Source organism: Notothenia rossii (genome assembly GCF_949606895.1).
Source record: "Notothenia rossii genome assembly, chromosome: 5".
In the NCBI taxonomy this organism is placed as follows: domain Eukaryota; kingdom Metazoa; phylum Chordata; class Actinopteri; order Perciformes; family Nototheniidae; genus Notothenia; species Notothenia rossii.
The window spans coordinates 53,084,802-53,109,992 of NC_136903.1; the positions used below are offsets into that span (position 1 = coordinate 53,084,802).

Consider the following 25,191-nt stretch of genomic DNA (forward strand, 5'->3'; position numbering starts at 1 on the left):
TGGGTGCGACAGGCCATGTGTTGGTCTCTCCCAATAAGATGACCTCTGGGGGAAAGCACGCACACACCTCCTCCTGTGTTTTTAGTATGAAACACTGTGTTTTCCTTTGGTTCACGCTCTTGTTTTTGACTGGCCGTTCCTGAGACCTGTCTCACACGGTGGTAGAACCTGAGCCCGGAGTACTCTGCAGAGTGCTTCGTGATTCCTTTGTATTTGTATTGTTACTTTGTATCATTAAAACAAGATTATTGTTTAACTTGCATTCTGGTGTTTCTTAATCCCTTCCTTTTTACGAATTTACAAAGTTTATCAAACGACACGCGGAGACGAGGTTGGTTTTAAACTCCCTCCAAATCTCCAACAATGTCGAGATACTACCATGCTGAATATTAAATGAAGGTACAGTTTATTTGAATACATTATTGTTTACAGACGTGGGTAGCATGTGACAACATCCGGAACTCCACCGGAAACCAAAATGCCGTGAAGTATTTCCAGTATTTTTAAAGTATGAATTACAGCGTTTTGAATGTGTTAAATGAAAAGTGATGAAAGAGAATATGAGGAGAAAAGGCATGTGGAAGTAAGCAATTAATGTAAAATGTCGGAATCCTCCGTATAACGCAATATCGGACTCAGAAGAACGAGGGGGGGAGTCCCCTACGTCACTACAGCTCCCAGAGTGGAGGAGCGAACAGCCAGCAAGCGGAAAGTACGAAGACTTGTGTGCTCTCTTCTTCACGGCCGCCATTGCGAAAGGGAGCTGCAGCTTTTCTCTCCTCACCTGAACAATATTCTGCTTGTAACACTACCGCGCCTTTTTTAATTAAAGTATCCCATTTGAACCTTCTCAGAGACTCCATTTAGTCTCATTTTTAAAGCTTCTCTCCTGGACGCGAGAATAACGAACATAGTTTAGTTAACACCTCTCAGAATGTTTATAATTTCTTTGTCTCTAAACATTCCTATAATCATTAGTTTTTTTTTTGTTGATATTGTTTTGTTCTTTATTTTTGTTGTGAAAATCACTTTGCAATTGTGTAAGTGCTATATAAATAGTTATACTAATATTATTGTTGTTACCATCATTACTATTATTAATAAGGTCTTTTTTCTTTATTTATCGCTGCAGAAAGGATAATGCCAGCCCACATCAAACACCTGATCAAGAGCTTGTGAACCTCACTGCTGCGGACACCTGTGTGATATTCGACTCTGACTGGAACCCTCAAAATGACCTGCAGGTACGATATATATATCTGCTCTGTCTGTCCTAAAGATAGTTCAATAGGGCTACAACAACAACAGTCTTTCCGTATATTCCCTCGGTTCTTTAAGTGTATATTTTCCCATTTAATGCTTAAAAACATTGAACAGCAGCTGCACATGATGCTCTTTTGACCCCTCTTTTAATTTTTTATTTCAGGCTCAAGCTCAGTGTCATTGTTTTGGCCAGTCTAAGGCGGTGAAGGTGTACCGTCTGATCACTAGAAACTATGAGGGAAATGCTGGATAAAGCTAGTCTGAAGCTCGGGCTGGACCGCGCAGTCCTGCAGAGCATTAGTGGGAACAAAGAAGGCAACAACAACGGGGTGAGAAAAAGAAAATCTGTCATATTTCTAGATGCCAAGTTATTTTTGGGTCAGTCGCTGTTGCAGTACGCTTAGTTTATTTTCGAAAATTGTTTTCTAAATCCACTTGTGTAAATGTCTCTCTGCGTCTCCTTTAGCTGGTCCCGCAGTTCTCCAAGTAGGAGATCGAGAACCTCCTGAGGAAAGGAGCCTACGCCGCCATCATGGACGAGAACGACGAAGGCAATCGCTTCTGCTACCAGGACATCGACCAGATCCTGCAGCGAAGAGCCACCATCATCACCATCACCAGGTATGTTCTTAGCAACACTAGCCACTTGCGCTTTGTGAGATACCAAGTACTCGGTTATTTGAAATGTAATATTGATGATGTAATAATTAAAACTAGGGATGGGTACCGAGCCCCAGTATTAACGGGCCCCGGGGCTTAATTACTATAGACCGTGGTACCTTTAAGGTCCAACGTTATCGATCTTTTTATCGGTACTGGAGACATTTAAAAAATAGATGTCATATGTATTATATCTACATACACATTATATCACAGTCTTACTGTCGCCAACTCCATTTCTAATATGCAATAAGACTACAAAGTGCGTCTATGATTTATTTTCGATCTTTCCAATCCAGACGAGAGATCTCTCTCCCCTGTCGGTGTGCGAGGGGGTGGGGCAGTTTACACACAGAACCTGCTACATGCATGCAACACACACACTCACACGCGCGCGCACACAAACACATGGCGGAGAGAACTAAGCGCCCCGAAGCTAGTTATGTTACCCGTCTTGAGCATGGATGTATAATAAGAACTGGATACAGCGTCGGAGGAGGGGTCTCGTTCTCCCCTATGAGAGCTGCTCATTGGCGCATGAAGTCAAAATGGCCCAACTTTTGAGAGAGCGAAACGTCACAGATTACCCAGCCTGGCTGTCAGAGCAGAATAACCCGTATGTGCGCTCACAGAGCATGCGCCCCTTAAGCCCCGCCCCCGATCACACACTCTCGGCTCACTAGAAAGAATGGAGAGAGAGAATAAATCTAGATTCGGCTTTTAGTGCATTTTACAACTTTAAGGACTTAATGATTCTAGGGCTATACAATAGTTCATACTGGGTAGTTTATTTAGTTTAAAAAAAATTATCCACCGATTTACAGATGTCTCTTTCCCAATGTTAGTCAAGGGGAAAAAGTATTTCTCGGCCGGTCGACGTCACAGACTGATAAGGAAATTGTAGTACCGCCGTTTGGACACAACTAATTTTTTCCTCAGAGTCCAGTGCACTTCCTGGGGGCTTGGTCTTGAGGTGGAAAATGCTCGTTGCCAAAAGTGCAATAAGAATTTAGCATGTAAGGGCGGTAACACAAGCTATTTCACTCAGGAGAGACGTGATGTATGGAATACATGTTTATTATCGGGTCACATTATATAAATGAAACATAATGATGACAGTTTATAACAAGTGAATGAAATGGTGTTTGGCGATTAGGCCCAGGTTTTGTAGGATGTCATTCGGGAAGGGAAGAACCGTTTCCGATGAACCCCCCTGGGTCTAGACACTGGTGGTGGTGATAAGTGGTTAGGTCCGGTTGGAAGGGAGAAGGTTGAGCTTGGCCCTGAGTTGGAAGCAGGAGGCGAAGGGGTGGAGGAGGGTTGCGCGTTGACACCTGGAAGACAGCTGATGGAAAAGGGGAGAGCATATATAGAGGGATTAACAGGTGCGATGATTAGGCTTGTGAATGGAGGGAAGTGATAGGTTAGCTGAGGAGTGGGGAGTGGCGCTCCCTATCCTTTAGTGAAGGGAGCGAGTATTGCCATGACGCGCAATACGAAGTGATAGGTCTTCCTGCCTGAACTTGCGCTGAGCTTCATTTCACTCAGGAGAGACGTGATGTATGGAATACATGTTTATTATCGGGTCACATTATATAAATGAAACATAATGATGACAGTTTATAACAAGTGAATGAAATGGTGTTTGGCGATTAGGCCCAGGTTTTGTAGGATGTCATTCGGGAAGCGAAGAACCGTTTCCGATGAACCCCCAAAAGAAGTGAAGGTATGAAGTACTGAACGTGATGAAATCTTACCTTGTGGGATGCAGTGGAAATCTATGGATGAAAAGAGAGGTTAGTACATGTGGGGATTTAGGCATCCTCCCTGGACGTACAGGGCTTCCTGGACGTACAGGGCATCCTGGACATACAGGGCGTCCTGGACATACAGGGCTTCCCGGACGTACGGGGCATCCCGGACGTACGGGGCATCCCGGACATACGGGGCGTCCCGGACATACGGGGCTTCCCGGACGTACGGGGCATCCCGGACGTACGGGGCATCCCGGACGTACGGGGCATCCCGGACGTACGGGGCATCCCGGACGTACGGGGCGTCCCGGACGTACGGGGCATCCCGGACGAACGGGGCATCCTGGACGTACAGGGCATCCCGGACGTACGGGGCAACCTGACTTCGCAGGGACACATTTTATACAGACCCGAAGGTTACAACCTGGACGTACAGGGTTAGACATGCAAGGATAAACATGAGCCGCGGGGCGAATATACGTGCTGACATGCTAAGAACCACCACCAGTTATATGGATACGTACCAATTTGAAGGTTGGAGAGACCTTTGGATAGCCAGCACGGCACTGGCGTTCGGACGAATGTAGGATGAGAAGCGGTTGTTGTAGGGAAGAGGAACAATTACCTTGATTGCGGCAGGTTTGCTGCACCTATCCTGAACGAGCCCTGAAATGCTCTTAAGACACCACCACCAGTTATATGCATGTTTACCAGAGGTAAACTGGAGAGATCTTGGATAGCCGGCACGAGCCGATGCCCGGCGAAGAGGGAGATGTAGACAATGTAATGCGGCTGTTGGCTTGAGTACAATGATGCATGAATATCATACCCTGCTTAACATAAGCCATGTGAGCATGAACCAAATATATGAGTGCAATATGAGCAGCATGAAATAATATTTGCTTAGGTAAATGCTGAGACATGACCCATGATATAGGCAGGGCTCAACACTAACTTTTAAAAGTGGTTGCCAGGCTGGCAACCAGGCATCCGCTTTTGGTTGCCAACTGAAAATACGGTTGCCCTTTTTGATACCTTATATTTTAAATAATTAAGATGCTATACAGTTATACATCCACTTAATAATGAACATGTGACACGAGAATGTTCAAATGCTTTACAATAGTAATTAACGCATTTATTTGAACCTAAGTGGTAGTAAACTTGTCCACCCTCAATTGCTGGTATACAAAATACCAGTAGTGCTGCTGTTGTCCTGTCTTCATAGATCCCTCACAAATGAATTGAGCAAGTCACCAGTTTCTTGATCATCCGTTGTCTCCCTTTCAATGTGGGTTTTCTTGACCTTTGTGCTGACCCCCACCATAGACCCATTGGCCCTTCAGCATGAAGTCTTGGATTGGCCAGACTAATACATTTCTAATGTTAAATAAATGAAAACCATTCATAGTTAAACATTTGATATTAATTATCGATGCTGTAAATTACCTTTAATATGTCTAACTATATTTAAAATGTGTTACCTTTTTATAGAGTGATTATAATTTAATGCAACCATTTTCTATGGTAAAGTTTCGTTTTGCACTTTTATTTTGTAGTAATAAGATCGGGACTCTTATTTTGAAGGAACTTTTACCGGAAGTGAATAGGAAACATTCCTCTTTGTTTTTCGTTCGGGTTTTACCTTACGCTCCATCAGTTGAATCACTTTGAACATTCATTGGAGAAGTTGAGGTGTTGGCTGAACTTTTATCACAGTCAAGCAACTTATTTTTGCTTCGCCATTTTGTTGTAAAACAAACACGCGGCGCACCGCGCACGCGAGTAAACGTGCATCGCTTCTGGCTCTGTAATCACGCCAATGCACGTGCAATTTAAGTATCAGGTTCCGACTGGTCACAACAATTAAATATCACTCTTAAAAACGAATATGAACATTTATCTATTTTGGGGTGCACGTTTGCTGTCCTTATTTCTTATGTTAAAAACTGGTTGCCACTGATGGCAACCAAAGTCCAAGAAGTGGTTGACATTTCCAAATGGTTGCCAATGGCAACCGTTACTATCGAGCCCTGGTATAGGACTAGCTTAATAAGCAGTTTAATTACGCCACGGTGAGACGTAGATGCTGATGTGCTGGTTGGGTGATTAGACTGTCTTTTATCATCTTACATGAACATCTCTTTCTCCCTGAAAGAAACCCCCAAAAACCACGGATGGGCAGCATCCGTGGCTGTGTGAAGCTTGAAACTGCGGTACTTACTGAGCATTGTGACGGGTAGTAGTTACCCGAACTGCATAACTCATGCTGTAACGCGTTACACCCGACACTGCCTGGAACTCACCTTAACCCTAAACTAAAGCAATGATATTCTCTCTTTTTTCCTCTCTCCTTTTTCTTCTTCTCTTTCTCTTTCTTCTTCTTCGTTATTCTCTTCTTTTGCTTTTCTCTTTCTTTGCTTTTCTCTTTCTTCTTCTTTTCTCTTTCTTCTTCTTTCCTTTCTCTCTTTTCTTTCTTCTCTTTTCTTACCTGTTTTAGCGGTGAGGCGCAGGGAAAGGAGGCGAGCCTGCTGTGCGCTGAACCTGCTAGTAGTGATGTTACGTATTGCGCCGAGGCTTCGGAGCGTGTGTCGAGTAATCCCCAATCTTTTTGTGAAGCATGTATCGAGGCTTGTATCATTTTGGGCCAGTGACGTCATCGATGACAAGCGAACCTCGCTGCCTGTCGATACCACGTGACTGCTTCGGGAAGCGATTCATTTGAACCGTTGAGCCACAACGCTCATAATACCCATGGATGTATAACAAAACCATATTACCCCTCCTGTACCCGGGTCCGCTGGTGACACGATGGAATTAAAAGAGCTCAGACCCTCACTTATATAGAGGTCGGAAAATGTCATAAGTATAAATAGATACAGCATAAATAAATGTAGGAATAAAACATGAATAAGTAAATGAATAAATGCAGATAAGATGTATCCAGTGTTTTTTGTTTTGTTTGTTTTTTTGGGTAGATTCAGCGTGTGGGCTGTGGCTCGCTGGAAAGCAGCCGACCCACGACCGCAGGGTTTGCTTATAGAAGCTACAGCTAAATGAGATAATGCAGTTAATAAATGTATTCCTGATATGGTTTAGCCTTCTCAGGCTACAACGTGGTTAAGTTTATGAATAATATTAAGGAATACGAATCCCTCTTTGCAATGTTTACCAGCCTCCTATCGGCTTTTCAATCACAATCGTTCAACTGGAATGAAAACAATATTGTTAACATGAAAATAGGATTTTATGTCCGTTGTTTAGAGTTATTCTAAGGCTTTACTCATTGGAAACTCGGTATGAGATAGAGCGCAACTGTTGAGATTTCCAATTTGCCTGTTTTACACGCTTTGACCAACAGGGGTTTATGTTCAAATGAAGCCCATGATGAAGCCTCATGACATGAACCCTTTGCGAACCAATTGCTGGAAAGCTTCAAAGCTTCATAAGGCTTCATCTCGCCATCACTACCTGCTTGCCACCTAAGACGCACTTAGAGACCAGTACTGCTACTGAGCCGGGAGGAGGAGTAGCTTCGATGAGATGTAGCTTGAGCCCTGCCTGCCTGCAAGAGGGGTTGTGGTTGAAGCCGGAAGTGGGTGAAGCTTCGCAAGCGATGAGGGCCCGTTCCGCGTGAAGGCCGGAAGCGCCGCATTTGAGCGGCCCTGATGCCAGTGATGCCCTCTCGAGAGACTGAAGGCGTGTGTCAATTGTTTGCCTGAAGTAGCTCATTTCCATTAAGCCGGAGGAACTTCCGTGGAGCTCAGTATCCTTGTCTTTTTCTTCCGCATCCGGGTTTGCGGGGTGGCCGGCTAGAACCGCTAGCCAACTGGGGAACGCCCCCTGTAGCTTAATCCGCAAGACTGCGGAGTTGATGGATCAATACCCGGAGCTGGGACGAAGCCCTGCTGCTGCTTGCGCGTTGACACCTGGAAGACAGCTGATGGAAAAGGGGAGAGCATATATAGAGGGATTAACAGGTGCGATGATTAGGCTTGTGAATGGAGGGAAGTGATAGGTTAGCTGAGGAGTGGGGAGTGGCGCTCCCTATCCTTTAGTGAAGGGAGCGAGTATTGCCATGACGCGCAATACGAAGTGATAGGTCTTCCTGCCTGAACTTGCGCTGAGCTTCATTTGTCTAAACATTTAGCAAAAGTGCACCACATTCAGACGGAGGAATGCACCGGGTTCGACTGTCTTTCTAGTAGCTCTGTAGCCCCATCCACGAGTAACGTTTCCACGTCAGGTATATATTATGTATGCTTGCAGCAACACACAGAGTTAACTCAATGATACAAACATGGGTTAATGATCAGAGGTAACTGAGTTATTTATTTTGTTAAAGTTACAGCTATTCTGTTTGCAGTTCTATCATCATATAATTTAATACGGTTTGTTAAAACATTGTTGTTTCTTATTTTCAGTTTGCTTCAAGCAGTGGCTGTACGAGAAAGACGTGGAGGACCAAGAAATGCTGGCCAGATTGGCAAAGACCGGAAGATACATAACAGAGAAGATAATGGATATTAACAAGAATAAGAATTTTTATAATTTCTTTGTTGCTGTTTACATTTTGAATTATATTTGTTATTTCTAAATCAAATGCATCTATTTTAGATGATATATTTATTTAGATGTAGTTTTTTTTTGTAATATTATTGTATTAAGTATAATTTATTAAATAAAAATACTGTTATGAACACTATACAATGTCTTTATTTTGATAGTTACCAGAATACATTGTATATTTAATACTAACATAAGCTGGTGATAGATAAATGCTGGTCTGCTGGTATGCCAGCAGACAAATATTTATAAAGAAAGAAACAGGAAAGGGAGGAAATTGTGATAGCTAGACTCAGAATAAATCACACAGCATTGAATGGTACGCTGCATGTCATGGGGAAAAGTAACAGTGACAAGTGTAGGAACTGTGGAGTTAAAGAAAATGTGGAAAATCTATAAAGCTGAAAGAGAAAAACTAAAGGATAAAGTTTTAGAGGCAGAGAGGGAATGGAGTGTGGTTGGTATTTTGGGAACAAAAGGAGAGGGAGAAAGAGCTACCAGAAAGGAACTGTTTACCTTTAGTGAAACTGGGGTAGGTACAATTATCTAACATTAGGTCAGGAAAGATCATAGATTGTTGTTTTGTTTTGTTTTATTTATCATGTTTTTTATTTATTTATTTTTGGATTAGATCCTAGATACGTCCATGAGTGAAGAGATGGAATGATATGATGATTCACACTCATGTACAGTAGGTGGCGGTATGCACCTTAAAGTTATTTGCATTCCGCCAAAAAACCGAGAGAAGAAGAAGTCAACTGGTTTGCCAACGGACAATTTACACCGAAGAAGAAGAAGAGAACATTTCTGGCGGGTGAAATTTAGAGTATCAGATTACATGCGATGTCTGACTGAGAATTTAGTAGTTTGCCTTATAGTCCTTCTCCTCCATTTCCTTCCTCTTATCGAGTAGTCAGTATGGTGCTGTTGCTTTGGTCTGGGTCTCTGGATCTTTGAGCTAACCACGCCCCGTTCATTTGAATATAAGGAATGGAAATGTATCATCATGAAATGTCTCATCATGAAATACAAGTCACCTGAAATAAATAAATGCGTCATTATGAAATACAAGTCATCTGAAATAAATAAATATGTCATTATGAAATACGATTCTCTTGAAATAAATAAATGTATTATTATGAAATACAAGTCTCTTGAAATAAATAAATGTGTCATTATGAAATACAAGTCTCTTGAAATAAATAAATAAATGTGTCATTATGAAATAAAAGTCCCATGAAATAAATAAATGTGTATTTAAATGTACATGTATACATATTTATTGCCTCATTTATTTATTTCAGAATTTATTTCATAGGCATATTTATATAATGTATTTATTTAATTATTTAATTTTGGCTTAAATGGCATTCCATACCCTTAAGACCTAGTCTGATTTCAACATCAAAGTGGCACTGTACAATTGTTTTTTTCACCTAAAAATGTCACAAAATATTCAGAGTATGCCCATTTAGGTAGAGTTTTCTTTTCTAAAACGGGTATTCTGAAGTGTTGCATTTACGACTTCACTCTTCTCAGGTTTCTCAATATCAAACATGTTTTGATTAACTTCTGGAAGCTGAACATGAGACTTCTCCAAGCCATGGGTACACATGAGGACACATCCCTCATCATATCTTCACGATAGCCGTGTTCTTTTGGAACTTTCACTGCTTTTGCAGTCATACAACCTCATACCTAGGCTGACCAGATTTGGTTGTAGCCCGCTGTCGAACCACACCATAGTTGTGGTCAATAGCAGCTAGCTGTGTTCTACATACCATGCCCTCATGAGAAAAATGCTGCCTTTTCGGAACATACTTGTTGATCACAGAATGATAGACTTCCAGATATAAAGCACAGTACTTCAAATCAGCTATGATTTGTTTTTTTTTCCCCACTTTGGTGAGAGCATCATGAGCAGGAGACCCAACTGAAAGTCATGATTTTGACCTGTCTTCTTCACCAAGTGGGGGATGCTCGCAGGCATGAAATACTTTCTTGTCATTCCACACATGGATGTTGGCTGTGTGGTAAAGAATGGAGTCACATTTCTCTTTGAGAATCTCCACATTGCCTTGGCAGGATTCTGCACACCACCAGAAGTGGTTACTTATTGACTGTAACCAGCCAAGGAGAGGGGCAAAAGCTTTTTTCTTCCCACAGGCTTTGATAATTTTCTTAATGATACTCTTGCAGAAATGCCAAAGATCAAACTGGTGAGTAATTTCAGGAAATTCCACCCTCAGTATCTTTCTAACAGTTTTGTGCCTGTCTGTGGTAAGAATGTTGATGGAAATGTTCCATTTCTTCATGTTAGAAAGACACTGTTTGAGACCCATGGCCCATGGGTTCCATAGCATTGGAGTTCTTCACACTGGGATCTGCCGTATTAAGCACAACAAAATCAACAATAAGACCAGTATCTACATCCATAAGGGAATATGTCCCATACTTCGCAGAGTGACCAGGACTGTCACAACGACCATCACCAGATAAAACAATTTTGGGCTCCCTGCTCAAGCCATCAAGAACACCAATCTGACATGATATCCACGTCTCATTAATAACAGGAAAGAGGTAGCATTTCTGCAAGGCGTAGAACTGGCTTTTACAGAGGATGGGGAGTTTCAAGTAATCTGAGATGTCTTGCATCCTAGCATATGTATTACCTGAAAACGAGATGGCTGCAGACATCAGAAGTTTACCAACACCCATTCTATTCAAAGTAGGTTGTGATGACCAAGTGTAATTGCACCCAAGTAGTTATATTCATCCCGCTTCCATCACATTAGTATACATAAAAAAGTGACAGGTCACACCTCCCCCATTATGCAAATGAGCTAAGTCCCGCCTCCCCTTTGATCAAGGTGTGAGATCTCAAGTAGGTGTGATATCCCAAGTAGGTGTGAGATCCGTCGATAGGAGGGGGGTGATGTGTATTCACAGGTGTGAAAAGCCCCCACTGTTGCGCCTTATGGTGTATAATAAAAAATGTTTCAATCACATTAGTATGCATAAAAAGTGACAGGTGGGCCCGCCCCCGTGTGTGTGTTTGTGCGTGTGTGTGTGTGTGTGTGTGTGTGTGTGTGTGTGTGTGTGTTTGTGTGTGTGGACCTTCACTCCTGAGCTATAGGTGCCTGTCTTAACACCCCATGGCCCTGCAGTCGGCCAGAGGCTGTAAAAGTCCTGGAAAGCAGGCAGGCACCTCGTTTGAGAGATGACTGTGTGTGTATTAGAGAGCCTGAGGAGACACATTTTTACCGCCCATGCTTGACTGTTTATCTGTGCACTTTCAACTGTATACATCACAACACAAAAATGCCCGGTGCTGCTAAGAAATAAGTTCAGAAAGCTCTGAAAGCTCTAACAAAAGTAACTCTCCAGGTATTTCAGACAGAGTATGCGGATTCGGTCTGATCAGAACAAAGAAAGCACCTTTTGCCTTCCTAGTCAAGAGTGTTGATTAAGTTAGTCTGCACACTCTCCCTTACTGTCACACTTTCCTCTTACTATGGCCAGTGTCTGTAAAGGTGGGGGAGACTGTCCCCCCCCTTCCTGCCATCTCTCTCTATTTCTGCTGATGTGTAAAATATACAAAATAACGTTTTATATAATGGATCTCTTGTTAAAAGGCGATGAAGTTTGCAGCGTAAGCCAGCCATCAGTTTTCTAGTTTTAAGGCTTTGCATACCTCAAAGTGTGTCTAAAAGTATCTTGGCAAGAGGAAAAAAAAGCCAAAATTCACCTAGGCCATTAAAAAGACACCGAATTGCTGCTAAGAAATAAGTTCAGAAAAGCTATGACTCCAGTGGAACACTGTTAGAGTCAAAAGTAACTCTCAATGTATTCAGACAGAGTATGCAGATTGGGGCTGATCAGAACAAAGAAAGCACCTTTTGGCTTCTTAGTCAAAAGTGTTGATTAAGTTAGTCTGCACACACTCCCTTACTGTCACCCTTACCTCTTCCTATGGCTGTCAGGCCTTTTGGTGTGTGTGTGTGTGTGTGTGTGTGTGTGTGTGTGTGTGTGTGTGTGTGTGTGTGTGTGTGTGTGTGTGTGCGTGCGTGCGTGCGTGCGTGCGTGCGTGCGTGTGTGTGTGGGAGCCTGGCCCTGCCCCCTCCTCCCCCCTTCCTGCCATCTTATCACTAGACAGAGGGGGGAGGGGTTATCTCTAAAACACAGTGTCTGTAAAGGTGGGGGAGACTGTCACCCCCTTCCTGCCATCTCTCTCTGTTTCTGCTGATGTGTAAAATATACAAAACAACGTTTTATATACTTACTCTCTTGTTAAAAGGTGATGAAGTTTGCAGCGTAAGCCAGCCATCAGTATTCTAGTTTTAAGGTTTTGCATACCTCAAAGTGTGTCTAAAAGTATCTTGGCAAGAGAAAAAAGCTAAAATCCGCCTAGGCCATTAAAAAGAAACCGAATTCCACGTTTTACAAATGAACAGACACAAATGCAGACTTGACTACTTGGCAGTTGATTAAAGCAGATTTGTCCTTTTTCATCTCTCAAAGGTTTGGGTCCTGTTCAACACTGGGTACAGAAATATATTCAATATACAATCATTTGTACGTAAAGATTTTTTAAGTTGTAAGCACTTAGAAATATACATTTGATTGCATTTAAAGTGGCTGTAGACAACTTATCATAATGAAGTAGTTGATTGCACAAATTTGTAATGGATGTAAAATAAAGACGACATTAGCATTTAAATTGGCTCCCTATAAGACTCGCTTTCTCTATGAAATTATGTCTGGCTCTGAGTAGTGTTCTCCCTTTCACAATAAAAAGCCCAAACACAATACTTTCTGAATCACTGCAGGAAGTAATGTGCTAAAATGCAAATACAAATAGCTTACAATAGCTCCAATTAGTTGAACAATTGGAAAACCGCAAGGACTGTGGAAACACCTACTGGCAAAGGATTGTGGATGCAAATTATGCAAAGAGGAAGAAAAAACATTCTATCTAAAGCTATATAACACAATCTACGTATTGACAGGATGAGTACAACAAAAACAGTATGCATGTGCATGCAAACGACGATGTTCAGTAAACGATCAATCAAAATCGAAGGATCCAATGTATTTTTAAATGGAGCAGAAATAGAACTCGTCTCCCAGTGCAAGTATCTTGAACAGGGAGTGTCATATTGGACTCGCACTTGACTTTTTAAGAAACATATCCAGAAAGTATCCAATACCATTAAATTCAACATTTTTAAACAAATTAGACCTTTTCTTAACTGTCAATGCTGCAAAGTCATACCTCCACTGTATGATTCTATCCCACATTGAATACTGTTTTACAAACTGGTCGTTTGCTTGTGCCACACACCTGAAACCCATAGAACAGCTGTTCAAGAGAGCTATCCAGGTGTTTGACAGAAAGCCACAGTCATACCAACACTGTACCATCTTTGAAAATCATAATTTCTTGAGTTTTTGACAATTTTAAGTCTTTTAAAAGTATGTGTTTTTTAAATAATATTTACATGGGCTGGCCCCCCTCCCCTTGGGGGAATTCATCAACAGAAAACACACTGGACGCAGCACTAGGTCAGAAACCGGAGGAGACTGTGAAGTCCACCACAGACGGACCACCTTTGGACAAAATGTCCTCTCCATTAAAGGCAGCTCATTGTGGAATAGCCCCCCAACTGAGATACGGGATTGTCCCACTCTCAATAGTTTTAAAGCTCAACTTAAAGAATGGTTGAGCAACAAACAGAAGTGTAATCACCGCTTTCACCGCTTTTATCTTATCTTGCACTTTATATATCATAGCTGCTACATTGTACTGCCATGTGGTAAATGCTTGTATGCTGCTCATGCTCTTTCTGCATATCATGTATTTATTTTTGCTGTATGTATATATGTAAATGTCATGTTCTTATATGCTGTATGTGACGGGACTATAGATGGAAATTAGCTCAAAGCTAAAATCCGGCTCATTAAGCAGTAAGCATTATTTTTGTTTTAAACTGTTCATCAATGTGCACTACGGTAGCCCTGAAGAAAATTAAACATTAAAATATGTTATCGATGTCCCCATTCCCAGTTTTGTTTTGGGAATAATTGCGATGTTTACTATGTTTTGGTAGCTAACAAAACAGAATTTTTGTAAAAGACTGCGACTCTAAAAGGCAAGTTTGTGATTTTAACACTGTTTCGATGAAACAATACATTATACAATATTACGACTTTTTGCCATATTTTGAACACGATACACTTGTACCTTTTTTTTTTGTGGTTGTAGGGCTTCAAGATATTTTGCATGTCATGCATAAACACGGTGTCATCTTTTCCTTGAAACTGACGTGCTGTCCGTTTTTCAAAACAAGTTATTTTTCTGCTTCTTCATCCTCTGAATTTTCCTCCCCCGTCCCTCTTCCTTCAGCCAGCACAACAAGAATCAAGGTGGATCTGTGAAATGAAACACCTCTTCCCAAAGCGTGACTTCCCTATTGAGAGCATGCGTATAGGGCAGTAGGGTCTAAACCAATTGGCCAGATAAACTAACATGCAGAACGTACGGTATGTTTGAAGACTAACCATTTATCCAGTTCAAGCTGTCTTTAAGATGTGACATTGCGCTCTGACTATTCCCCGTAAAATCGTGACAAACTATTACTTATTCTTAAATTTGACCTCTTGCTGCTTGGTTGAAAATGATAGATGAAAAATAACTTTAAAAAAAAAAGACTCAAACAGCGAGGGACATTATACTGGTGAAAAAAACTCTCAATTCCACAGATGACTCCCCCCACTCAACGCAATAAGTCCCTCCCTCCACTCAGCAAAGCATCTAAAACTAAGGACCCCACTAAGACGACAGTTTGAAAACTAGCTATGGATCTGAGAAAAAACAAGTCTCCCCCTGCGAGTTGCAGCCAGGAACAAACTCCTGGACTACCATCATCACCACCATTCTGGAAACCCGAATCTTGCAGTACTAATGAAGCTCAGCGCAAGTTCAGGCAGGAAGACCTATCACTTTGTATTGCGCGTCATGGCAATACTCGCTCCCTCCACTAAATGATAGGGAGCGCCACTCCTCAGCTAACCTATCACTTCCCTCCGTTCACAAGCCTAATCATCGCACCTGTTAATCCCTCTATATATGCTCTCCCCTTTTCCATCAGCTGTCTTCCAGGTGTCAACGTGCAACCCTCCTCCACCCCTTCGCCTCCTGCTTCCAACTCAGGGCCAAGCCCAACCTTCTCCCTTCCAACCGGACCTAACCACTTATCACCACCACCAGTGTCTAGACCCGGGGGGGTTCATCGGAAATGGTTCTTCCCTTCCCGAATGACTTCCTACAAAACCTGGGCCTAATCGCCAAACACCATTTCATTCACTTGTTATAAACTGTCATCATTATGTTTCATTTATATAATGTGACCCGATAATAAACATGTATTCCATACATCACGTCTCTCCTGATTGAACTGCTGTTTATTTTGCTCCTTGGGCCAAGACGTCTCTGTTTATGGACACAGTGAAAGCGGTGTTGGTTGATATTGTGGAGGGGGTGATACATCGGTACAGAGAAGAAATATGCAACGGATGCCGAGTCAGTCACCCCGGCCAGAGGCAACACGATTGAGAGTGGGACAATCCCGTATCTCAGTTGGGGGGCTATTCCACAATGAGCTGCCTTTAATGGAGAGGACATTTTGTCCAAAGGTGGTCCGTCTGTGGTGGACTTCACAGTCTCCTCTGGTTTCTGACCTAGTGCTGCGTCCAGTGTGTTTTCTGTGGATGAATTCCCCCAAGGGGAGGGGGGCCAGCCCATGTAAATATTATTTAAAAAACACATACTTTTAAAAGACTTAAAATTGTCAAAAAGTCAAGAAATTGTGATTTTCAAGGATGGTACAGTGATGGTATGACTGTGGCTTTCTGTCAAACACCTGGATAGCTCTCTTGAACAGCTGTTCTATGGGTTTCAGGTGTGTGTGGCACAAGCAAACGACCAGTTTGTAAAACAGTATTCAATGTGGGATAGAATCATACAGTGGAGGTATGACTTTGCAGCATTGACAGTTGACTAGTTCTATTTCTGCTCCATTTAAAAATACATTGGATCCTTCGATTTTGATTGATCGTTTACTGAACATCGTCGTTTGCATCAACATGCATACTGTTTTTTTTTGTACTCATACTGTCAATACGTAGATTGTGTTATATAGCTTTAGATAGAATGTTTTTTCTTCCTCTTTGCATAATTTGCATCCACAATCCTTTGCCAGTAGGTGTTTCCACAGTCCTTGCGGTTTTCCAATTGTTCAACTAATTGGGAGCTATTGTAAGCTATTTGTATTTGCATTTTAGCACATTACTTCCTGCAGTGATTCAGAAAGTATTGTGTTTGGGCTTTTTATTGTGAAAGGGAGAACACTACTCAGAGCCAGACATAATTTCATAGAGAAAGCGAGTCTTATAGGGAGCCAATTGAAATGCTAATGTCGTCTTTATTTTACATCCATTACAAATTTGTGCAATCAACTACTTCATTATGATAAGTTGTCTACAGCCACTTTAAATGCAATCAAATGTATATTTCTAAGTGCTTACAACTTAATAAATCTTTACGTACAAATAACTGTATATTGAATATATTTCTGTACCCAGTGTTGAACAGGACCCAAACCTTTGAGAGATGAAAAAGGACAAATCTGCTTTAATCAAATGCCAAGTAGTCAAGTCTGCATTTGTGTCTGTTCATTTGTAAAACGTGGAATTCGGTTTCTTTTTAATGGCCTAGGCGGATTTTAGCTTTTTTCTCTTGCCAAGATACTTTTAGACACACTTTGAGGTATGCAAAACCTTAAAACTAGAACACTGGTGGCTGGCTTACGCTGCAAACTTCATCACCTTTTAACAAGAGAGTAAGTATATAAAACGTTACTTTGTATATTTTACACATCAGCAGAAACAGAGAGAGATGGCAGGAAGGGGGTGACAGTGTCCCCCACCTTTACAGACACTGTGTTTTAGAGAGAACCCCTCCCCCCTCTGTCTAGTGATAAGATGGCAGGAAGGGGGGAGGAGGGGGCAGGGCCAGGCTCACACACACACACACACACACACACACACACACACACACACACACACACACACACACACACACACACACACACACACACACACACACACACACACACACACACACCAAAAGGCCTGACAGCCATAGGAAGAGGTAAGGGTGACAGTAAGGGAGTGTGTGCAGACTAACTTAATCAACACTTTTGACTAAGAAGCCAAAAGGTGCTTTCTTTGTTCTGATCAGCCCCAATCTGCATACTCTGTCTGAATACATTGAGAGTTACTTTTGACTCTAACAGTGTTCCACTGGAGTCATAGCTTTCTGAACTTATTTCTTAGCAGCAATTCGGTTTCTTTTTAATGGCCTAGGCGAATTTTGGCTTTTTTTTTCTCTTGCCAAGATACTTTTAGACACACTTTGAGGTATGCAAAGCCTTAAAACTAGAACACTGATGGCTGGCTTACGCTGCAAACTTCTTCGCCTTTTAACAAGAGAGTAAGTATATAAAACGTTATTTTGTATATTTTACACATCAGCAGAAACAGAGAGAGATGGCAGGAAGGGGGGGGACAGTCTCCCCACCTTTACAGACACTGGCCATAGTAAGAGGAAAGTGTAACAGTAAGGGAGAGTGTGCAGACGAACTTAATCAACACTCTTGACTAGGAAGGCAAAATGTGCTTTCTTTGTTCTGATCAGACCAAATCCGCATACTCTGTCTGAAATACCTGGAGAGTTACTTTTGTTTGAGCTTTCAGAGCGTTCTGAACTTATTTCTTAGCAGCACTGGGCATTTTTGTGTTGTATTGTATACAGTTGAAAGTGCACAGATAAACAGTCAAGCATGGGCGGTAAAAATGTGTCTCCTCAACCTCTCTAATACACACACAGTCATCTCTCAAACGAGGTGCATGCCTGCTTTCCAGGACTTTTACAGCCTCTGGCCGACTGCAGGGCCATGGGGTGTTAAGACAGGCACCTATAGCTCAGGAGTGAAGGTCCACACACACACACACACACACACACACACACACACACACACACACACACACACACACACACACACACACACACACACACACACACACACACACACACACACACACACACACACACACACACACACACACACACACACACACACACACCTCCTTGGGAGGACATCAGTGAAGGTTCCCACACCCACACAAACACACACACACACACACACACACACACACACACACACACACACACTCACACACTTGGGGGCGGGCCCACCTGTCACTTTTTATGCATACTAATGTGATTGAAGCATTTTTTATTATACACCATAAGGCGCAACAGTGGGGGCTTTTCACACCTGTGAATACACATCACCCCCCTCCTATCGACGGATCTCACGCCTACTTGGGATATCACACCTACTTGAGATCTCACACCTCGATCAAAGGGGAGGCAGGACTTAGCTCATTTGCATAATGGGGGAGGTGTGACCTGTCACCTTTTTATGCATACTAATGTGATGGAAGCGGGATGAATATAACTACTCACCCAGCAGCACATTTTGTGCTTATAATAAGCCTGGACCCTGATAACATTCTCTGAAACTCCCTAACTTCTGCAGCACATCCTGTTCTCTGGTATTTTCTGAACAAGTTAACAATACAATATTTGAAAACAATGAATTGTCTTTCATCTGCAGTGTTATCAGGTACAGTAAAAGCTTGAATGGGTTCGAAATCGGTACCAGTAGGATGTGTCTCAGATGGGTCACACTCTCTGTCCGATTCACTTTCAGTTTCTGTTTGTGGAAAAAAGTCCAAATCCTTTGCGTCATCCTCCATCTCAAAACTGTCATCCAGGGTAAATATCTCCTCATCTATTTGACGTTCAACCTCTGGTGTAAAGACTAGAGGACTTATGTTGCCCGGGGTGGAGATCTGTAAGAATAAGAGTGTGAAATTAGCAAAATTGGAGGACATATTTTTTTTGTGATACCTAATAAAATCCAATTGAATTCAAGAAACTCTTGATTGACTTTTGTTGATTATTTCATCGAAACTGACATCAACTGGTTGTGCATTGTGCAGCTTTATACACAAAGCATGTAGACCACAAGGGGTTAATCCAAATGTCCCACTCTTATGTCCACTATCACTCATTTTTTGTCACTCCATGCATGTTATGTACCAGAAATTCACATGGCAGTATATACAGTACTGTTCAAAATAATTAGAACACTTGGAAAATTCATTCATAGATTATTGTTAAAGTAATTTTTTGTGAAAAACCTAAAAGATTTTAAAAATCACATTTTAATGATATTTTGAAATTGTGATATTTTAATTTTGTCGCTTAAATTGTCATTTGGATATTTAGAAGTTGTAGGTAATACAATGTAATATACTCAAGCTGCAGCCCCAAATTATGAATACTTTATGAATTTTCCAAGTGTTCTAATACTTTTTGAACAGTACTGTATAGCCCAAGCCATGGTCAATTATCAAACATAGCATCAATACCTATCTTGATACACTGAAGGAGTTCAAAAGTATTGACGAAAATGTTGAACATTCCTATCAGGTTGTCATTCTGAGAAGTCCATTAAGCACTTACCTCTGCAGGACTGTTGAAAGATTGAGCTGCACTTGACACAGGAAATGGTTGTGGTTGCGTTGATGCACTTGCATCCTTCTTCGAGTTTGATGAATAGGTGTGGTCCACTAGATTGGCACGTATCATTTGATCCATGACGGTCTGCACTGACATATCTTTAAGTGCAAATAAAATAATAAATGTAATGGCACAATCTAGATACAGAGAAGATCAATGCAATATATGTAACAAGGTGCTGTCATGCGATATCATCTGCTCCCCCCCCCCCCCTAAAAAAAACACCCCACCTCAATTCACCCTGTGGACCACATCATCACAAATTGACGCATTACAGTCTACACTCCTTTAAAACATAACACTTACTTGACCAATGGAAAGGGAACAGAACAACTTCTTTGCATGTCACAATGGAGACAAATTCCTCAATCATCTATTTAGGCCTCTATATTCAGTTGTCAAGTTGGTACACTCCAATCAAATACCATGTCAATGTGATCTGTTAAAAATGATCACTAACACCCCCCCGAATAGTTTTCTTCAGGTGGTTGACATACTGAGGCTGGCCTTAAAATATTCTTTGTTTGCTGTAAGCCTAAACTGACAAAAGTACATGGTAGTAGATAGGTAAATTATTTTATTTTTTCAGAAAATGGTAAGTCTGCATGAAAAACAGAAAAATATTGACATTTTGGTGGAAAATAAAATTATTTGCATACACAAAATATTTTATTTGCCACACATTTTGGGTAGGTAGTGTTAGAGCAAACACATTTTTTTTAAAGGCCAGTCTGACAAACCACAGCTCCAGTGTCCTTCACGGGAACGCTACAGTATTGATGTCATTTTTGGAGAAAATCTCCAGATTTACCATTTGTTGACACTGGATTTGCATGCTTGCAACATTTACAATTTGCCTCTGGTGGTCCCTCTGGCATGTATGGCACTAACAGTGCTGGGTCAGTTTCAAATTCGATTGCATCATCCAATGAATTGGTCGCAGCTTGGCCAGGGCTTGACACTGTAGCAGTCGGTGCATTGTCACTTTTAGGTGTGAGCAGGGTTTCTAACAGCTGAAATGAAAAATATAAAACCTTGTAGGGATGTTGTATCCAAAATGTCTCATTTTTACAAGAACATACATGAATGCCAGAATGGGCCGGGGGGGGGGGGGGGGGGCTTAAGTTGTCCTTAACTTTCAGCTGAAACTTTTACTATCATTGAAGGCAAAAGGAAAAGGGAAGCTTGTCTCATAGTCATCAGGCCTAAATGATGGCAATACTGACATTCCTATCGGCTAATGTGTTGTCAGGGCCCCAGCAAACATTTTAGAACATTTACTGATTTAGGCTAGAGAATTAAAGCAGTCTGGACAGTCTGAGAAACGTCGCCGGACAATTACAAAGACTAGAGAATTCCAAAAGATCCCTATCTACAAAACTTCAAATTAAAATATTTTATTAATTAAAAGGCCAACTACAGGCAAACAATAAAACCCCAATTTAGGCCTACTTAGTAGATACAATGATTTTGATTACTAGTTATGTATGCATGTAGTACCACCCTTGCTAGCGATTCCCTCTCTAGTTTAGCATACTCAGCCTCGTTGTGCCTGGATCTAGAACCACGATTTTATGGGGCCGGAAAAGCTGTGAAAAAGTAACCGCTAGCCGGTACTACGCTATATGGAAAGGCCACCAAAAACTGGCCTGGCCGCTGGACGCTAAAGGACGTTTAAACGGGGCTACCCGCTGCAGTGGAAATGCGCCATAACATACCTTACCTTTTTCTTACTCCTAGGTCTACTTCTGGTCCTCCGTTGCTTCACACTTGCAGAGGGCGATTTCTCAACTGGCCGAACTGGTGTCCTGGTCGGTGATGACACCAGAAAGACCAATGGCACTGCATCCCCATTAAGTAATGGTTGATTAATAAATCCCATTTTATGTTTCATCATACTCTCAGAGTAGTCGTCCGGAAACTTGAAATGTTCGCTGCATACATGCGCCTGTGGATCTTTCGGTTCGGGCCGAGCACATTTCGCTAGCCACTGCCTCCGAACGTAGTTCCTACGCTTACCCGTTGGCAATAGATGGAACCGAGCATTCCGTGGATTGTTCCTATCCGAATTGTGGCAATGTTTCGCGATACAATGAGGCATATTTCAATAGAATTGTGAGAGTAACTAGAGTAAACAACATGAACAAAGCACATACGTCAATTTGTCCTCGACACCAAACGCATAGTTCACGTCACTTCCGGTAAAATAAGTCATGTGACTCGTCAAAATGGCGCCGCCCACAGGGTTGATGTTATTTCGGTAATTAATCAGCTTAAAATCACTGATAACGTCATCGGATTAAAAAAAAAAAAAAAAAACACTGGCAGAGACTGGTCTGTTTTATCGGATGACAATTATTTAAAAATGTGTCATGAGGATTCCCTCCCTTTAAAGAACTATGCAAAACCCTTTAACAGTGTGTGGAACCTTGGTTGCCCGAGCATGTGGTATTTACTCCCTCCTTTATCAAGGATTTCAAAAACAGAAGTCATTTCGTCAATAGTTTGTAGTTCAATTTAGGAATTTTCACTTATGGCCGAATAACGTCTCTAAATTTCAGGTCATCACTGATTAAATGGATGACCATTAGGAGGTGGTGGCGTTTGTCTTTTAAAACTCATAATCTGGTGCTGTGTGCTCCCTGTGAAGCTGCAGGTAAGATTTAAAACATCAGCAGGGTGGGTTGAGCGATATCGGTTCTCAAAAATATGCACCATTACAATGAGTGATCCAGCGCATGTATTACTCCCAACTATATTGCTTTTTTCCAAAAAAATTCAATCGCTTTTTGCCCATTGTCTTTTTAAAACTCTTCATCTTGAATGACAAACAAATGTTATTTCCACCTTAACAGTTCTCCTATGGTAATAACTATGCCACAGTGGTGAAATCAATACTCTAGATTGGAATACTATCTTTGGCTTGGTACTAGCTCTACCTTTAACATTTTCCATACAAATAAAGATTTGAATGCTTTTATAGTGGTTACTAAAACTATCCCTTTAAACTGTAGATCTATATTTTAACAAATTAAATATTCCCCTAATTCGCACATGAATAAGAATTTCTTAAAGAATAATTTGTTTATATGATGGAAAAATTGAATAGTATGTTCTACTCTGTACTCCTACATGTCTACCCCTTTATCCCACAGTACCCTCAGTGTGTTTTATGTGTAAACTCACTCACTCCCGTTTTTCTTCTCTCCCCCTCTGGTTGTCAAGCCACGACCCCCTCACATTCTGCTGGACCACGCCAACTCCTCTGGCTCTGTCCTCTCCTCCATCCCGTCTTATCCTAACCTCTCCCTCCTGTGGAGACAGATATGGCTCAAGCTGGATTTCAAAATACCCTTGGGCTGAAGATGGATCACCTGGTGGTCTGGCCCTCTGAGTCCTCATTGTTGTGGTTGATACCAGGCTGTCAGTGGCATTTGGTTCATGTTTGGCACCCCTGGGACCCCCTGCCTCTGTTGTAATCATGGAAACCTCCCCTGGGGTAACTGCATGGAGGGCCGTTGTTTGGTGCACTGTTCTGGGGACACTCTCTGGACCAATAGGTCAGCTGACCACATTTGTAGCAGCCTTCATCTGTTCTTCGTCTTGATCGTTGCTCTCCTCGCCATTGTCCCTTTTGTTGATGCTGTATCTGAATCTCTGGCACTACCCGAGTTTGAACTGTTGGAGGTGTCCGGCTTGCATTCTCTGGTTCTTCCTGGGCTTGAATTGTCGGAGGTGTCTGCCCTGCCTTCTCTGGAAGTTTCCCCTCCCTTCTCCTTGTCTTGTTCCTACAAGCTACGGTGTCTTTTGGTGACATGTTCTTTAACTACTAGGATACATTAATTAAGTTATCAAAACTGAATTACTAATCCTCTGAATAGTACCTTTGTATTCCTAATAAAAATAACTTATGTCTTCAAAATGTAACTTAAAAAAAAAAAACTAAATTCAAAAAATTAATTAGAATTGGAAACATTAAATTCAAAATTGTGAGATTTATGAATTTGTAAAAATTAAATTTAAACTCAAAAAATTGTGCAAATTTCAAAATCAGACTTACATAAATAATTAAAATGAATAGTGTATGGTTTGACTACGAAATATGAAAATAGAAATGTGGTTCAAATCTAAATCTGCTGTGTACTGTGTATACTGAAGTGTATTGAATTATGCAAATGTCATAACTTGTGTTAGCTTCAATAAATTGGTGTTCGAATCTTCTATAGTCTAGGTTGAAAGACTATTATGCAAGGTTTCTTATCTTAAAATTAGAAACCACTTGCAATTATATCTGTGTGTGATGAAGCATGTGTTCATTTATAACACTTAAAATTAAACTTCAGAATATTATTGTATCTTTCCCTAAAATATGCTTTATTTATTATTCTGCTAATAATTCTTTACTACCAGCAGAGTGCGCTGTTGTAATTTCCAGGTTAATCCACTAGGGATAGCTGTTGCAAAACTGACCTCTATTTAGCAAGAAGCTTATTTTCTTTAAAAATATCTTTAAAATGGGAAGAAAATTACAATATGGTTAAACTATACAGCACATAACCGCCAAAACACATTTGCAAACAGGGTATATTTCAAAAACCGCCAATACACATTTGCCAGCAGAAATACTTCCAAAATCAGATTGGACTTTTGGAAAATTAAATAATTCCTTCCCTACAAATACCAAACTTCAAACGTTATAGATAACCTGACTATTTTCTAGTTCCAACTGTGACAAGAAGTATGATGTTCTTCAAAAGATGGAGTGCCTAGCCTCATGTGAGTGAAACTAGGTGTATGAGAACTTACAGAGTACTTTCAATTAGCATTCCACAAAATGGCGACTGCCTTGTGTTTGTTTTCAAAACATGATGGCAACAGATTTTTCCCCACCTGAAGAACAAAGAGATTTGAAAGTACACCATGTGGCTCTCACAGAGGAGTTTAAATAATGGCGGGGTGATCTTTAAACAAACCGTAACAAAGGGAACCACTGGTGTGGCAAGTTATAGTTTTTAGAAAATACAAGCCAAAACAACACTTTAGTTTAAAATAAAATGTCTTTGTAATTTACAATGAAAATGGGCCTTGAACCCCTTACGTTATCAGCCTTGAACCGAATTACGTAATATTTGACTTAGTCACTATGTTAATCCATTTGCTATTTAAACACGCTATAATGGGACAAAGTGAGACGCTATCCACGCTCACCCTGACCAAGCGTCGCTCCTGGACGCT

At 41.3% G+C, this 25,191-nt stretch overlaps 2 long non-coding RNA genes across 2 annotated transcripts; one reads left to right on the forward strand and one right to left on the reverse strand.

Moving 5' to 3' along the window:
* Positions 1-905: 905 nt before the first annotated feature.
* On the forward strand, positions 906-9,291 carry LOC307040778. The gene is made up of 5 exons (XR_013808606.1): positions 906-1,040; positions 1,133-1,244; positions 1,427-1,592; positions 1,730-1,884; positions 8,102-9,291. It is a non-coding gene; the product is annotated as an uncharacterized lncRNA (long non-coding RNA).
* LOC307041754 lies at positions 2,980-7,921 on the reverse strand. Its single transcript, XR_013808881.1, has 2 exons — positions 3,681-7,921; positions 2,980-3,268 (listed from the first exon to the last, which is right to left on the reverse strand). It is a non-coding gene; the product is annotated as an uncharacterized lncRNA (long non-coding RNA).
* Positions 9,292-25,191: the final 15,900 nt, after the last annotated feature.